Genomic DNA, 16,771 nt, shown 5'->3' on the forward strand with positions numbered 1-16,771 from the left:
CGGTTTACCCAACTTAGAAATATACTACCAAGCCACTAAATTACTATGGATTAAAGAATGGGTCAACCTTGAAAATCCTAGAATTCTAACAATAGAAGGCCACGATATAAATGAAGGATGGCACGCACATTTGTGGGAAAAAGAACACTCAAAACATTCTCACTTTAAACAACACCAAATTCGGAATACACTACTGACACACTGGCGGAAAGTCAGGAAAAAATACTATAATGAAATTCCCAGATGGTTATCCACTCTAGAAGCTCAAATTCATCCAAACATAATAAGCCAAGAACAAAAAATAACCTATGAAGCCCTATTAAACACTAAAGGAAGTCTTAAAACTAGAGAAAGACTTAAAGAGGAAGGTATAGTAATAGATTGGCTTCCATATTACCAAATTCAAAGCAGATATAAAAGGGACTTGGTACAATTTGGAATATGTAACAAACAAAATGAAATAGACAAAATATTGACAGGATCTGACAAAAAATTTATAACTAAAATGTATATTTATCTATTAAACTATGAAAACATTGAAGAAATTGTTAAACCTAACATGATATCTTGGATGACCAACTTTGGATATGCAATTCAGCTAGAAGACTGGGAAAAACTATGGTCAGTTAATTATAAGATGACTTTGTCAACACCATATAAAGAAAATCTTTATAAAATGTTCTTCCGATGGCATTATGCGCCAGCACGCCTAGCCAAAATGAATGCAAACATTAGTAACAAATGTTGGAAGTGTAAAAAAGAAGTGGGAACATACTACCACATATGGTGGCAATGTAACGAAGCAAAAAAATTTTGGATTCAAATTAGGGCATGGATGGAAGAAATATTGGGCTATAAAATTGAAATAAAACCGGAAATGTACTTATTAGGCATAATTAGAGGCAAACATAGCAAAGAAAATTACTACCTAATAAATCACTTACTTACTGCTGCAAGATTAGCATATGCACAAGTCTGGAAACAAGATAAGATTCCAAACAAAGAAACGGTAATTAAAAAAATATTAGACTGCGCCAAATTTAGCAAATTAACATACGAAATTCAAAACCAACAAAATAAGGACTATTACAAAGTGTGGGAAAAAATTTACAACTGGGTGGAAATCAAGAAAAAGGTATAGTAAATAGAATTGTTAAAAAATAAATCTTGTAAATATATTAAGTGTAAATGTTTAATGTTGTATTGTTTGATGTCTAAATGTTTGTAAGTTATATAAAATAAAATAAAAATTACAGGGAAAAAAAAAAAAAAGAGATTTGACCTGGGACAAAAGCCCAAGGATCTGCAAGAAGCCAGGAAAAAGATGAATAGCAGAAGCTCATCACGGAGAGGCTTCCTGACATCTTAGAGACAGAAGTGAAATGAAAACACTGAAGAGCAAGAAAAGGATTGAAAGAATTGGGCATTTTGGACCAGTGATGGCGAACCTATGGCACGGGTGCCACAGGTGGCACACAGAGCCATATCTGCTGGTTTGCGAGCTGTTGCCCTAGCTCAATCGTGCAGAATGCAGCTGCGAGAGCAATTATGGGCTTCTCTAAGTATGCCCATGTTACTCCAACACTCCGCAGTCTGCATTGGTTGCCGATCAGTTTCCGGTCACAATTCAAAGTGTTGGTTATGACCTATAAAGCCCTTCATGGCACCGGACCAGAATATCTCCGGGACCGCCTTCTGCCGCACGAATCCCAGCGACCGGTTAGGTCCCACAGAGTCGGCCTTCTTCGGGTCCCGTCGACTAAACAATGTCGTCTGGCGGGACCCAGGGGAAGAGCCTTCTCTGTGGTGGCTCCGACCCTCTGGAACCAGCTCCCCCCTGAGATTAGGATTGCCCCCACCCTCCCTGCCTTTCGTAAACTCCTTAAAACCCACCTCTGCCGTGAGGCATGGGGGAACTAAAACATCTCCCCCTTGCCCATGTTGTTTTGCCGTTTGATTGATTGTGTGCTTGTTTTTTATATATATTGGGATTGTTTTATGAATTTCTTAACTTAAAATTGTAATTGGATTGGTGGGCATTGGATTTGTCACTATGTACTGTTTTTTTTACTATTGTTGTGAGCCGCCCTGAGTCTGCGGAGAGGGGTGGCATATAAATCCAATAAATCTAATCTAATCTAAATCCCAGCACCAATGTGCATGTGTGTGCCAGCCAGCTGATTTTTGGCTTGCACAGAGGCTCTGGGAGGGCGTTTTTGGCTTCCAGAGAGCCTCGGGGGGGGGGGAATAAGGGAGGGCATTTTTACCCTCCCTCGGCTCCATGGAAGGCTTTGGAGCCTAGGGAGGATGAAACATGAGCCTACTGGGTTCAGCAGAAGTTGGGAAGCAGGCCGTTTTCAGACTTCAGAGAGCCTCCAAGGGGATGGGAGAAGCCGTTTTTGCCCACTCCATGCATTGAATTATGGGTGTGGGCACTCACGCTTGCGCGATAGCGTGCGCGCAGGCTCTTTCGGCACCCAAGGGAAAAAAAGGTTAATTACAACTGCAGAAAAAACAATTGCTACCAACCTGCCTTCCATTCAGGACCTATACACTGCACAAGTCAAAAAGAGGGCGGTGAAAATATTTACAGACACCTCACATCCTGCACATAAACTGCTTCAACTCCTTCCCTCAAAACAACGCCATAGAGCACTGCACAGCAGAACAACTAGACACAAGAACACTTTTCCCCCAAATGCCATCACTCTGCTAAACAAATAATTCCCAAATAATTGATTTGATTGCTTATTTCTACCTGGACTATCATTATGTGCTGTGTGTTATGATTCTTGAATAACTTGTCTATTCTTTTATGTGCACTGAGAGCATATGCACCAACACAAATTCTTTGTGTGTCCAATCACACTTGGCCAATAAAATTCTATTCTATTCTATTGTATTTCATTCCATTCCAATCCAATGTTTTGATTGGTTGATACTGAATAATTAAATTTTAGAACACCCTGTTAAAAAATAAAATGCCCATACTATCATTGCCTTGTGTCTGGGCTGCATCCAGCTATTAATGAATGTTATCCATTATACAGTATTTAAAGCAGTTAAAATTGTTAAGCAATACATTGGACAGTACAACCTTGTTATATCTTGAATTGAGAGAAAAATTGGAAGTTCTCTTTTGTCTCTTAAACACAGAAACTCATTAAACTCACAATAAGCGAGAGAAGAAATAGATATATGGATGGTGTGTGAAAATCCCTTCCCTTCCTGTATCTAAGTCTCGTTTCCCTAGTGATTAAAATAGTTAATTGGGGAAAATAGATGATGCATCTATACTTCTGAGAATTTAAGGTACAGGGTATCTCCATTATGAGAGATGGAGATTACCTACCTAATGGATCAGTGAAAGATTGTAAAATATTTTGCTGCCAGTAGGCTCACGCACTTACAGCCCTTCATGGCATCGAACCAGAATACCTCCGGGACCGCCTTCTGCTGCACAAATCCCAGTGACCGATTCAGTCCCACAGTGGTGGCCTTCTCCGGGTCCCGTCGACCAAACAATGTTGTCTGGCGGGACCCAGGGAAAGAGCCTTCTCTGTGGTGGCCCCAGCCCTCTGGAACCAACTCCCCCACCCTCCTTGCCTTTCATAAACTTTTGAACACCCACCTATGTCACCAGGCATGGGGAAATTAATATACCCTTTAGTAGTGTTGGGTGAACTTCAGGAAGTTTGGGTTCAGCGTTCGGCTGAACACCGCAAAACGCCGCCACCCGGGAGGAGAGTGGGGAATCCCATCATGGATTTCCCACCTCCTTTCGCTTGCAGCGCTGCAAGCAAAAGGAGGTGGGAAATCCCTTGAGGGGATTCCAGGGGCGGGGCTTTGATGTCACGGAGACTCCTTCCTCCCTGTTTCGGCCGGCCAGGAAGTAGTCTCCGTGATGTCAAAGCCCCGCCCCCGGAATCCCCTCGTGGGATTTGCCACCTCCTTTTGCTTGCAGCGCCACTACCCCTTAGCTATTATGATTTATGTATGGTTTGTTTGGGCTGTATGATTTCTTTTTATAAGGGTTTTAAACTATTTTTTAATCATTGGATTTGTATACTATGTATTGTTTTGTTGTGAGCTGTTCCGGAGAGGGGCAGCATACAAATCTAATAAATTATTATTATTATTGTTGTTGTTGTTGTGCACTAGACTTCTGTACATGCACAGAAGTGCCCCAGATGGGTGGGTGGATCCTCCCATCGTCAGAGCTACCAGTTCTAAGAACTGGTCCAAACTGGGAGTAACCCACTGCTGTAATGAATATTGTATCTGAATAGAGATTTGCCCTAGAGCCGTGATGGCGAGCCTATGGCACGCATGCCACAGGTGGCACTCAGATCCATATCAGATGGCACGTGAAACTTGCCATGTTCCACTTTCAGTGCGCGCCAGCTGATTTTTGGTTTTGGGAAAGGCATTACTACACTATACATTAGAGTAGTAATTCACCCTGTTTCGCTTTCCAGATGTTTCGCCCTCCAGATGCTTCCCTGAAGCCCCGGAGGCAAAATAATTGCTAATGGAGAAACCGGAAGTTTGGAAAAACGCACTTCCGGTTTGCCATTGTGCTGTTTTTTGTACTCCGGAGGGTTCAGGGAAGCTTCTTGAAGCTGTTTTTTGCACTCCAGAGCTCCAGGAAGCTTCCCTAAACCCCCCAGAGTGCAAAAAAACAGCACAAACGCAAGCTGGAAGTGCATTTTCCCAAACTTCCGGTTTTCCCATTTGGGTATTTTTTTTACCTACTAGGCTTCAGAAAGGCCTGCACGGGGGGCACCGTGTGTGTGTTTGCATATGTAGGGGGAGGGAAGGAGTGTGGGCATGTGCATGCATGCTAGCACACACACCCTTTTGGCATGTGAACCAAAAAAGGTTTGCCATCACTGCCCTAGAGTCTCCTCTATTCTAAGGCAGTGCACTATTACAGTGGTCCCTTGACTTTTGCGGATCTGACTTTCGCAGAAAGGCTATACCACGGGTTTTCAAAAAATATTAATGGAAAAAATACTATGTTTTTTTGAACATTTGAACGTTTTCCCACAGCTGCCCAATGTACAGTACTGTGTGTTTTAACTCTCCTCCCCATCCCCACCCCAGCCGTCCTGCTTCTTTAAATAAAAGCTCCACTTCTGCCCCAACCTCCCGATCCCTCCCCTGCCGTCGCTTACTGCCATCTGCCGCTGCCGCCTCTTCTTCCCCCACCCACCCGTCTCCCTTAGTGGTAGCATCCAACCTCCCAGCTGACTGGCCTGGAATCCCGGCTTCGAGTCCTGGCCTGGATCCCTATTGCCTTGAGCTTCCCCTTCCCCTGCCCTGACCCTGAGCACCGGTGCTGCCGCCACCGCCATGGGAAATGCCAGCAGTGACCGCAGCAAAGCCCCCAGATTGCCACCCCCGTTGCCCCTGCGGGTTGGGGGTAAGTAAAACCAGGAATGGAGGAGGGAGGGGGAGGAAGGAAGGAAGGGAGCATCTCTGCTTCATGGAAATTTGACTTTCACGGGCAGTCTTGGAACATATCCCCCGTGAAACTCAAGGGACCACTGTACACCGTTATACCAGTTACCACTCTCCTGTCATGCAGCTGAACAAGAAAAATTTGATGCTGCATTATGTATTAACTTTATAAATTATTCCCCTTTGCCTATTTCCTCATTTTTGTTTATGTCTCTCTTCTTGCCAGGGAATCTTAGGAATTGTAATGTTAACAAAGACGAGACATCCCCCAGTTTTTATAATACTGTCTCTTCACCAAACGAAGATTGCTAGGATTCTTTGATGGTTAGGGAGGCCAAACTGTTGACAGATATAAATTCAAAATAATCTGAAATATAGAGTTAGACACCTGTATAATAATCCCCCAAATTTTGCTGCATAATTTACACATATTTCAGAACCTATCATTTCTTGGGATTTTGAATATACTATCTCTATTCACATGCATATAATTTAGAATCTACATTAAAAAGTTGCCTAAAAGACAGCCATAGAGAATAACAATTAGGAAAGATTATAACTCAAACTCAACCCTGATAAGACGGAGTGGCTGTGGGTTTTGCCTCTCAAGGAAAATTCCATCTGTCCGTCCATTACCCTGGGGCGGGGGAATTATTGACCCCCTCAGAGAGGGTCCGCAACTTGGGCGTCCTCCTCGATCCACAGCTCACATTAGAGAATCATCTTTCAGCTGTGGCGAGGGGGGCGTTTGCCCAGGTTCGCCTGGTGCACCAGTTGTGGCCCTATCTGGACCGGGAGTCACTGCTCACAGTCACTCACGCCCTCATCACCTCGAGGTTCGACTATTGTAACGCTCTCTACATGGGACTACCTTTAAAAAGTGTTTGGAAACTTCAGATCGTGCAGAATGCAGCTGCGAGAGCAATCATGGGCTTTCCTAAGTATGTCCATGTTACTCCAACACTCCGCAGTCTGCATTGGTTGCCGATCAGTTTCTGGTCACAATTCAAAGTGTTGGTTATGACCTATAAAGCCCTTCATGACACCGGACCAGAATATCTGCGAGACCGCCTTCTGCCAAACAAATCCCAGCGGCCGGTTAGGTCCCACAGTTGGTCTTCTCCGGGTCCCGTTGACTAAACAATGTCGTCTGACGGGACCCAGAGGAAGAGTCTTCTCTGTGGCGGCTCCAACCCTCTGGAACCAACTCCCCCCAGAGATTAGGATTGCCCCCACCCTCCTTGCCTTTCGTAAACTCCTTAAAACCCATCTCTGTCGTCAGGTTTGGGGGAACTGAGACATCCCCCCCTTGCCTATGTAGTTTTGTGCATAATATGACTGTGTGTATGTATTTTATATATTGGGGTTTTTTTCTTTTTAGACTTTTTAATGTTAAATTGTTATTTTAGATTTTAAATATTAGATTTCTTACCATGTATTGTTTTTATCACTGTTGTGAGCTGCCCCGAGTCTGCAGAGAGGGGTGGCATACAAATCTAATTAATAATAATAATAATAATAATAATAATAATAATAATAATAATAATAATAAATAAATAAATAAATAAATAAATAAATCAATCAATCAATCAATCAATCAATCCAGAATGGAAACACTGGACACTCTCATTGGTATTAGCAGCCTTTAAAAGAAAGATTGCGTTAGAAACGGAGTAGGAATGGGGACCCTCCTTTGCTGAACATGTTGTGACAAACCATATTGGCTCTGCTCCTGCTTTGTAAATTTGTCTCCTTCTACAAAGAAGTGTGCGTGAAGTGCTGAAAGATGATTTTCCCAGGTGACCTTGTTGCCATAGAACCCTCTTATTTTGAATAAAGTTTGGGAGAAACTGGGCCTATGCAAGAAGTAGGTGCTACTTTTCACACTTCCCTCATTTTTGCATTCATATTCAACCATCCCCCTCCCTAACCATGGGCTGAGTCTATAGCAGTGGAAAATGATAGACCCCAGTTAGTTGAAAGAGGCCTCTTGATCACGGGGAAAAAAAGTCTTAGCTAGGGTGGGAACATAAAAGGGCAAGACTTGATGCAATATGTCTCTGATGAAATTTAGTTTTTGATAAGGGACCATAATGGACTTGTGAGGAGCGGTCTGGAATGAACGATGTGGCCAACAACTCAATGAGTATGGCATCTCAGGGACCACCTTCTGCTGCACGAATCCCAGCGACCAGTTAGGTCCCACAGAGTGGGTCTTCTCCAGGTCCCGTCAACTAAACAATGCCGCTTGGCGGGACCCAGGGGAAGAGCCTTCTCTGTGGCGGCCCCAGCCCTCTGGAACCAACTCCCCCCAGAGATTAGAATTGCCCCCACCCTCCTTGACTTTCGTAAGCTACTTAAAACCCACCTCTGCCACCAGGCATGGGGGAACTGAGATACTCTTTCCCCCTAAGCCATTACAATTTTATGCATGGTATGTCTGCATGTCTGTTTGGTTTTTATTATAATGGGTTTTTAATTGTTTTTAGTATTGGGTTATTATTATATGCTGTCTTATTATTGTTGTTAGCCGCCCCGAGTCTTCGGAGAGGGGCGGCGTACAAATCAATCAATCAATCAATCAAATAAATAAATAAATAAATATACAAACAAAACAAAACAAACAAACAAATAAATAATTTTTTTTAAAAATCTACTTATATGGAACTCCAAACTGAGTTGCAAGTGGAAGCAAATAACAGCTTGAGAAATGGACCTATCCAACCTAGGTGAGCAGTTTTTTCAAACTTCAATTTCCAGCAGCCCCAGGAAACATAACTTATAATGAGAAGGAGTCTGGCAGCATCTTCCCAAATTGCCAGATTTTATGAAAAAGCAGAAGCTTTCATCAACTGCAGCTTTCTTCAAACATAGAGTTTCCAGATTGATATAAGATTTAAGCTGGTGTCAAGCTGATTATGGAGAATCGAAGAAAAAACAGCTTATCAGATGAAAGCTTACACCTTTAATAAAATTTGTTAGTTGAAAAAGTTGCTGTCAGATGACTCCTGGTTTTTTGCCATCCTACATTAACCTATTTCCTCCCCCGCCCGCAATTTCTATAACTAAAAAGGATGCTGAGATTTAAAGTTTTAGATTTTAAAAATAAACTTCTATGTATAGTATCACCATTCTTCCCTAATGAATGGTGCAGTTTTGCCAGTAAGTCAACATACGGTTTTGTTTTGGTTTAACGGGCTGTGTGAACCTAACTATTGTGATTTGTAAATCATGGTTTATGCCATTGTATGATGTACAGTGATCCCCCGATCATTGCGAGGGTTCCGTTCCAGGACCCCTAACAATGATCGGGTTTTCGCGAAGTAGCACTGCGGAAGTAAAAACACCATCTGCGCATGCGCAGATGGTGTTTTTACTTCCGCCGCAGCAGCGAGGAGCCAAAGATTGGGGTTTCCCCGCCGCCCACGCAAACTCCTCGCTGCTGCCGCGCCCGCCACTTGTCCGCCGCCTGCCTGCCCGCGCGCGCGCCCTTCGCCCGGCCACCCGCCGTTCGCTCGCTGCTCGCCCGGCCACCCGGGTTCGTTTGGCTTCGGGACATGCCGGCGGCGACGTTTTAAAACAGCCGCGCGGCTTCCCAACTGAGTCCCGAAGTCAAAGGCGAACTTCCGCGTTTGGCTTCGGGACTCAGTTGGGAAGCCACGCGGCTGTTTTAAAACGTAGCCGCCGGCATGTCCCGAAGCCAAACGAACACGGGTGGCCGGGCGAGCAGCGAGCGAAGGGCGGGTGGCCGGGCGAAGGGCGGGCGAGCGGCGAACGGCGGGCGAGCAGCGAGCGAAGGGCGGGTGGCCGGGCGAAGGGCGGGCGAGCCGGGCGAACGGCGGGCAAGCGGGTGCTGGGGGGGGCTTCTCGCCCTCGCGCCAGCAAGAGGAGACCCAGGGAAGCCGCCCAGCAGCTGATCTGCCCGGCGCCATCTACGCATGCGTGCCCATAGAAAAAAAGGGCGCGCATGCGCAGATGGTGTTTGTACTTCCGGGTTTAAAAATCGCCATATAGCTGTTTTGCAATGATCGGGAATGCAATACCCAGGGGATCACTGTATTAACTGAACTACAGTGATCCCCCGCTCGTTGCGAGGGTTCGGTTCCAGGAGCCCCCGCAACGAGCGGGTTTTCGCGAAGTAGCGATGCGGAAGTAAAAACACCGTCTGCGCATGTGCAGACGGTGTTTTTACTCCCACAGCGCTAGCGAGGAGCCGAAGATTGAGGACTCAGCTCGGAAGCTGCACGGGTGTTTTAAAAGGTCTCCGCCGGCATGGGGGGCTTCTTAGCACCCCCCCAAACCCGAGTTGGGGGTTCGGGAGGTGGTAGGAAGCCCCCCATGCCGGCGGAGACCTTTTAAAACACCCGTGCAGCTTCCGAGCTGAGTCCTCAAGCCAATTCTGTTCCCTGCCGGCCCGATTGAGCGGCCGGCGGTCTCCATTCAGGGAACAGAATGGAGCGTTCCGCGGCGGGGCTGCTAAGGGGGGGGGGAGACGAGCCCAGCCCCGTGACATTTGTTTTCCTGCCGCCGGCAGCCGAGTGATCCTGGGCTCCTTCGCAACCTCGGAGAGCTTCCTGGGCATGAAAGCTCACGAAAACCAGGAAGCTCTCTGAGGTTGCGAAGGAGCCCACGATCACTCGGCTGCAGGCGGCAGGAAAACAAATGTCACGGGGCTGGGCTCGGTTATCCCCTCGGCTCCCCTCCTACCAGCCCCGCCGCGGAAGGCTCCATTCTGTTCCCTGAATGGAGACCGCTGGCCGCTCAATCGGGCCGGCAGGGAACAGAATGGAGCGTTCCGCGGCGGGGCTGCTAAGGGGGGGGAGACGAGCCCAGCCCCGTGACATTCGTTTTCCTGCCGCCAGCAGCCGAGTGATCCTGGGCTCCTTCGCAACCTCGGAGAGCTTCCTGGGCATGAAAGCTCACGAAAACCAGGAAGCTCTCTGAGGTTGCGAAGGAGCCCACGATCACTCGGCTGCAGGCGGCAGGAAAACAAATGTCACGGGGCTGGGCTCGGTTATCCCCTCGGCTCCCCTCCTACCAGCCCCGCCGCGGAAGGCTCCATTCTGTTCCCTGAATGGAGACCGCTGGCCGCTCAATCGGGCCGGCAGGGAACAGAATGGAGCGTTCCGCGGCGGGGCTGCTAAGGGGGGGGAGACGAGCCCAGCCCCGTGACATTCGTTTTCCTGCCGCCGGCAGCCGAGTGATCCTGGGCTCCTTCAAACCTCGGAGAGCTTCCTGGGCATGAAAGCTCACGAAAACCAGGAAGCTCTCTGAGGTTGCGAAGGAGCCCACGATCACTCGGCTGCAGGCGGCAGGAAAACAAATGTCACGGGGCTGGGCTCGGTTATCCCCTCGGCTCCCCTCCTACCAGCCCCGCCGCGGAAGGCTCCATTCTGTTCCCTGAATGGAGACCGCTGGCCGCTCAATCGGGCCGGCAGGGAACAGAATGGAGCGTTCCGCGGCGGGGCTGCTAAGGGGGGGGAGACGAGCCCAGCCCCGTGACATTCGTTTTCCTGCCGCCGGCAGCCGAGTGATCCTGGGCTCCTTCGCAACCTCGGAGAGCTTCCTGGGCATGAAAGCTCACGAAAACCAGGAAGCTCTCTGAGGTTGCGAAGGAGCCCACGATCACTCGGCTGCAGGCGGCAGGAAAACAAATGTCACGGGGCTGGGCTCGGTTATCCCCTCGGCTCCCCTCCTACCAGCCCCGCCGCGGAAGGCTCCATTCTGTTCCCTGAATCACTTTGAATCCAGCAGCTTCTGCTGGATACGGGCGGTGGGTGGGACGAGCGGTGAGGAAGCCAGGGGCTGTGGCAGCTCGCCCCCCCATCGCCTGTATCCAACAGAAGCGGCGGGATTCAAAGTGCTGGGGTGGGGGGGGGGTGTCCCGACAGCCCCCCACCCCAGCACTTTGAATCCAGCAGCTTCTGCTGGATACGGGCGGTGGGTGGGACGAGCGGTGCGGAAGCCAGGGGTGTGGCAGCTCGCCCCCCCATCGCCCGTATCCAGCAGAAGCTGCTGGATTCAAAGTGCTGCTGGGAGCCGCAGGCGAAAGGAGCTCGGGCGAAATGACTTGGAGGAATGTGAAGCTGAAACCGGCCGGTTTCAGCTTCACATTCCTCCAAGTCATTTCGCCGCTCGTGTCCTGGCTAAACCGGGCAGCTGCAGCCAACGCGCGCTACGATCTTCCGGGCGAGCCAGGCTCAGTGACGGAAGGCAGCGGCTTGGGCCGAGAGGAGCCGGCCTTGATCCGCTGAGCCTGGCTGGCCCGGAAGATCGTAGCGCGCATTGGCGGATCAAGGCCGGCTCCTCTCGGCCCAAGCGGCTGCCTTCCGTCACTGAGCCTGGCTCGCCCGGAAGATCGTAGCGCGCGTTGGCTGCACCGGCGGCGACATTGCTGCCGGCTTGGCTTCGCTCGCCGCTGCAGCCAACGCGCGCTACGATCTTCCGGGCCAGCCAGGCTCAGTCACGGAAGGCAGCTGCTTGGCCCGGGATGCTGGGCCGAAAGGAGCCGGGCTTGAAGATCGCAGCGCGCGTTGGCTGCGGTGGCGAGGGCTTGCAATGGAGGGTGGAGGAAGCGGCCATGGGAGGGCGAGCTGCCTCAGGGAGGAGGATCGGGCGGGACCAGGTGGGGGCTGGAATTTCTCCGCCAGGGCGAAGGGCGGGCGAGCGGGTGCTGGGGAGGGCTTCTCGCCCTCCCGACAGCAAGAGGGGGGAGCGAACGGCGTGGGCAGGCGAAGGGCGGGCGAGCGGCAGCGAGGAGTTTGCGTGGGCGGTGGGGAAACTCCTCGCTGACGCCAGCAAGAGGGGGAAGACCCAGGAAAGCCGCTGCCATCTACGCATGCGTGCAGGGCACGCATGCGTAGATGGTATTTTTGACTTCCGGGTTGAAAAATAGCGAAGTACCCTGTTCGCAATGGTTGGGGACGCAATAAACGGGGGATCACTGTATTATGGTTTATTTAAGCTTCAAGCTTCAAAGAGAATATGACTGAGCACAATGTAAAACTTGTTTAGTCAACTGTCCCCTTGTGAATCAGCTTTTGCCAGACGGTGCCTTCAGAGGTGTTGAAACCTTTTTGCAGGGAAAGCTGACCTATATTTCAGTTTATGTAATCAAATCGCTAAAACTTTTAAAAACAAAATGCCACTCAACAGAAATAACAATCTCAAAAAACCCAAAAACCCAACCAAAACCCAGCATCCAATTAAAAGCAGACAGATTTTTCCAAGTCCTCTTAAATCAGAGGTCGCCCAACTTGGCAACTTTAAAACCTCTGGACTTCAACTCCCAGAATTCTCCAACCAGCCATTCTGGGAGATGAAGTCCATAAGTCTTAAAGTTGCCAAGTTTGGAGACCTCTGTCCTAAATGTACAGTACACTTAGACCAGATTGCCATTTCTTTGGCTTGAACAATCGTTGTTGAAGGAAAAATTGCAGTACAATCAAGGACAGCCTTTGGCATCCGTCCCAGTGTCAGATGAAATTGCTTTCCTATTTCCCCCTTCCTGGAGCCAAAGCAGTCTTATATTTTGTTAAAATACATTTTTCGACATAAAGAAACTGGCATTCAAGAATGCAAACTTCAACTAAAGTTCTTTTCCTTCATGTGGACTGGTGGAGAAACGCAGAGGCACCTGGGCATTTGTGAATGGCTGGAAACAAGGAATCATTGAGTCTGTCATCTGCACCTCTATAACTGTCTGGTTTGGTGCTGCAACCCAACAGGACCGACACAGACTTCAGAGGATAATCAGAATTGCAGAAAAAACAATTGCTGCCAATCTGCCTTCCATTGAGGACCTGTATACTGCACGAGTCAAAAAGAGGGTGGGTAAAATATTTACTGACCCCTCGCATCCTGGACACAAATTGTTTCAACTCCTACCCTCAAAACGTCGCTACAGAGTACTGCACACCAAGACAACTAGACACAAGAACAGTTTTTTCCCGAACGCCATCACTCTACTAAACAAATAATTCCCTCAAAACTGTCAGACTTTCTACTAAATCTGCACTTCTATTCTACTAGTTTTTCTCATCATTCCTATCACCCATTTCCTCCCAAGTTGACTGTATGACTGTAACTTGTTGCGTATATCCTAAGATTTTTTATTAATATTGCTTCTTCATTGCTTATTTGACCCCTATGACAATCATTAAGTGTTGTATCACATGATTCTTGACAAATGTATATTTTATTTTATGTACGTTGAGAGCATATGCACCAAGACAAATTCCTTGTGTGTCCAATCACACTTGGCCAATAAAAATTCTATTCTATTCTATTCTAATCTTAGACATGCCCACAGCACGAGGATAAAGCTACTAGCCAAGAGGAAGGAAGGAAAGAAGAGATGTATCAGAAGGAGTGAAGTCACATTCCCAGACAGCTGTGTACATTTTTCCAGATCTGTGACCTAAGGTATAATGTGCAATAGAAAGGAAATACCCTTCTTCCAAAGGTTGACTAGCTGTCTAGCTAGCCAGGCAGCAGATTACAAGCAATTCCCTTAATAGTGTAAAATAGAATATGTAATATTGCTTTCCACCCTGCAGGTAGATTGATTTATGGTTTTAGAATATCAGAATTCCCCTTGCCTCTAAAGCACAGATGGTGAGGTTGTCATGACTCAGCCTTTGCTAATGTCTGCTTCAGTCATTGCTCTGTTTCCGGAGCACCTCTTACAGGTACAAAACAGCCGAGTCTCTTTCATTACTCATTAAGTAAATGTGTGCTGCAAAGATTAAGATCCAACTACCGTACGATTCTCCTTGGCTACAACTGTGAGAGTCCGCACCCCCCACCCCCCCGGCCACACCCCTGTTTCTTTTTTAAGCCAAGGAAATGAGGCATTGTTTTTTCCCCCCTAATTCATGTCATCTTTCTGCTTTTCATATTGGAACACATCTTTTTAATAGACCTATGAGTTTATTCATCTCCAAAACAAAGGTTAGAAGGCACTTTTTATTTCAAACTCCTTGTTAATTTAAGACAACCATATAAACATCTTGCCCTACATTAAACCACTTGATAATGCTACATTTTCTTGGACTTGGTCATGTTTACTTATTAAAGGTTCACCAAAGATTAAAGGCCACTGGTTCTACCTCTTTTTGCTTACAATCTGGAATTCAACAGAGGAAATGAAATGAAATGGTTTTGGATGTATCAGTAGTATATGCTTAGTCACAGTCTAAGCCTAGTTGAATTATAATAGGAAATTGGTATACTGTATAGCCTAAGGCCCTTCAGATATTACTATGTTATAGCCTATCTAGTACCCATTGCAATCAGCTTGTTTAATGGGACAGAACACTGGAAACATAATTCTGACACATATTTATTGCTTGCCACTCAAGAACAAATTAATTTTGTGCTACTTTTCAAGTGTTTTCTCTCCTGCCATATATTATACAGCCTGAAATAGCCAATTGTGATTTTACAGATAAATTATAGCGAAAGACAAACAACTGTCACAAAATCCAGTTTGCAAGCATTCATAGCATACCAACAGCAATGTTATGAGAGTATAATATGTGAATTTAGGAATTAGAAGGAAAAGGGGGGACATGATCGAAACATTTAAATATGTTAAAGGGTTAAATAAGGTCCAGGAGGGAAGTGTTTTTAATAGGAAAGTGAACACAAGAACAAGGGGACACAATCTGAAGTTAGTTGGGGGAAAGATCAAAAGCAACATGAGAAAATATTATTTTACTGAAAGAGTAGTAGATGCTTGGAACAAACTTCCAGCAGACGTGGTTGGTAAATCCACAGTAACTGAATTTAAACATGCCTGGGATAAACATAGATCCATCGTAAGATAAAATACAGGAAATAGTATAAGGGCAGACTAGATGGATCATGAGGTCTTTTTCTGCCATCAGTCTTCTATGTTTCTAATTGTGAACTTAGGAGTTTTTTTCCTGAAGTTTTACTGAAAAGTCTAATAACGCTACTTTATTCTAGCTATCTGAGAATAATTCTGGCCTAAGTAGGGTTCTGAACAAAAAATGCACTGAATGTGATGACTTCTGGAGATGATTTGTTGTTGTCTTAGATTCCCCCTGTTTTGTTGAGTATTCTTGCCTTTGCTCCCCCACCCGCTCCCATGACTACATGGGATGGGACTTGCCTAGGTGACATCATAGCTAGGGTCCATCTTCTTTTAATGCCTGCAGCTATTCCACATCAGCAGGCAAGCCTGGGCCCAATCCCATTCCACTAAAAATATACTGTACTTCCATTCCTCTCTGTTATTGCCTCCAGGGACAGAACAATCTGGCTTTTGGCCTGCACTGCTAAATTATATATGCATAGGTTCAACAACTCCAATCCCATGTACATCAAAAGTGAATAATCAAATTATCCTGAAATCTGGCCAGGATTTAGGGAGTGGTGATACAGCATCCAATGCTCAGTGGAAAGGACTATAGATGATCAAATCTCAATATTCAACTTTTAAAGTTTCTTACGACAAGCTGAAGTCACATCTAAAGATAGAAGAATGCTTTGACACCAACAATTTCATTAGACTTATGAATGTCCAAACCCAGCATTAGATAAACCAACTTTCTCCAATTTTGTGCCAAGTTTTGACTTCAAAATATCTGGAAATAATGGTAGTTGTAATTCATCCTGGAGGGTATCCATTTTGGAAAGGGTTGAAATAAGCTTTAAATTCCTAAGGGCAGGTTCAGAGGGGCCCATACAAGTGGTGAAATTGCTATTGGTATGCTATGAATGCTTGCAAACTGGATTTTGTGACAGTTGTTTCTCTTTCACTATAATTTATCTGTAAAATCACAATTGGATGTTTCAGGCTGTATAATATATGGCAGGAGAGAAAACACTTGAAAAGTAGCACAAAATTAATTTGTTCTTGAGTGGCAAGCAATGGACTTAGCTACTCGCAATATCACTATCTATGTCCAATCTGCACCTCCTTTAAAAACTTGAAAGTTTTAAATAATATCAAGCAAACTATTTCATTTATTTATTATTTTTAAAGTTTTAAATAATATCAAGCAAACTATCCTTTTCTCTTGGAGCTTTCTTCTAACATAGTCTCTGGAAAAGTGTTTAGCAAGTTTAACAAGTTTAGCAAAGCCAAAAAAGGAAACCCAAGAGACAATTTTGTGGCCTCGGGAGAAGTTGGGCCTGAAAGAGCCTTGCCTCACTCTGCTATCCAGGTGTTTGTCAAGGCAGCAAGGCAGGCCTGATTCATACGATGAAAAAGGTACACTTTTTCCATCCGACAATATGAGTCTCACGTGCTGATAGGGGCTTCACCACAATGCCATTT

This window comes from Erythrolamprus reginae, chromosome 6 (genome assembly GCF_031021105.1).
Source record: "Erythrolamprus reginae isolate rEryReg1 chromosome 6, rEryReg1.hap1, whole genome shotgun sequence".
NCBI classification, from domain to species: domain Eukaryota; kingdom Metazoa; phylum Chordata; class Lepidosauria; order Squamata; family Dipsadidae; genus Erythrolamprus; species Erythrolamprus reginae.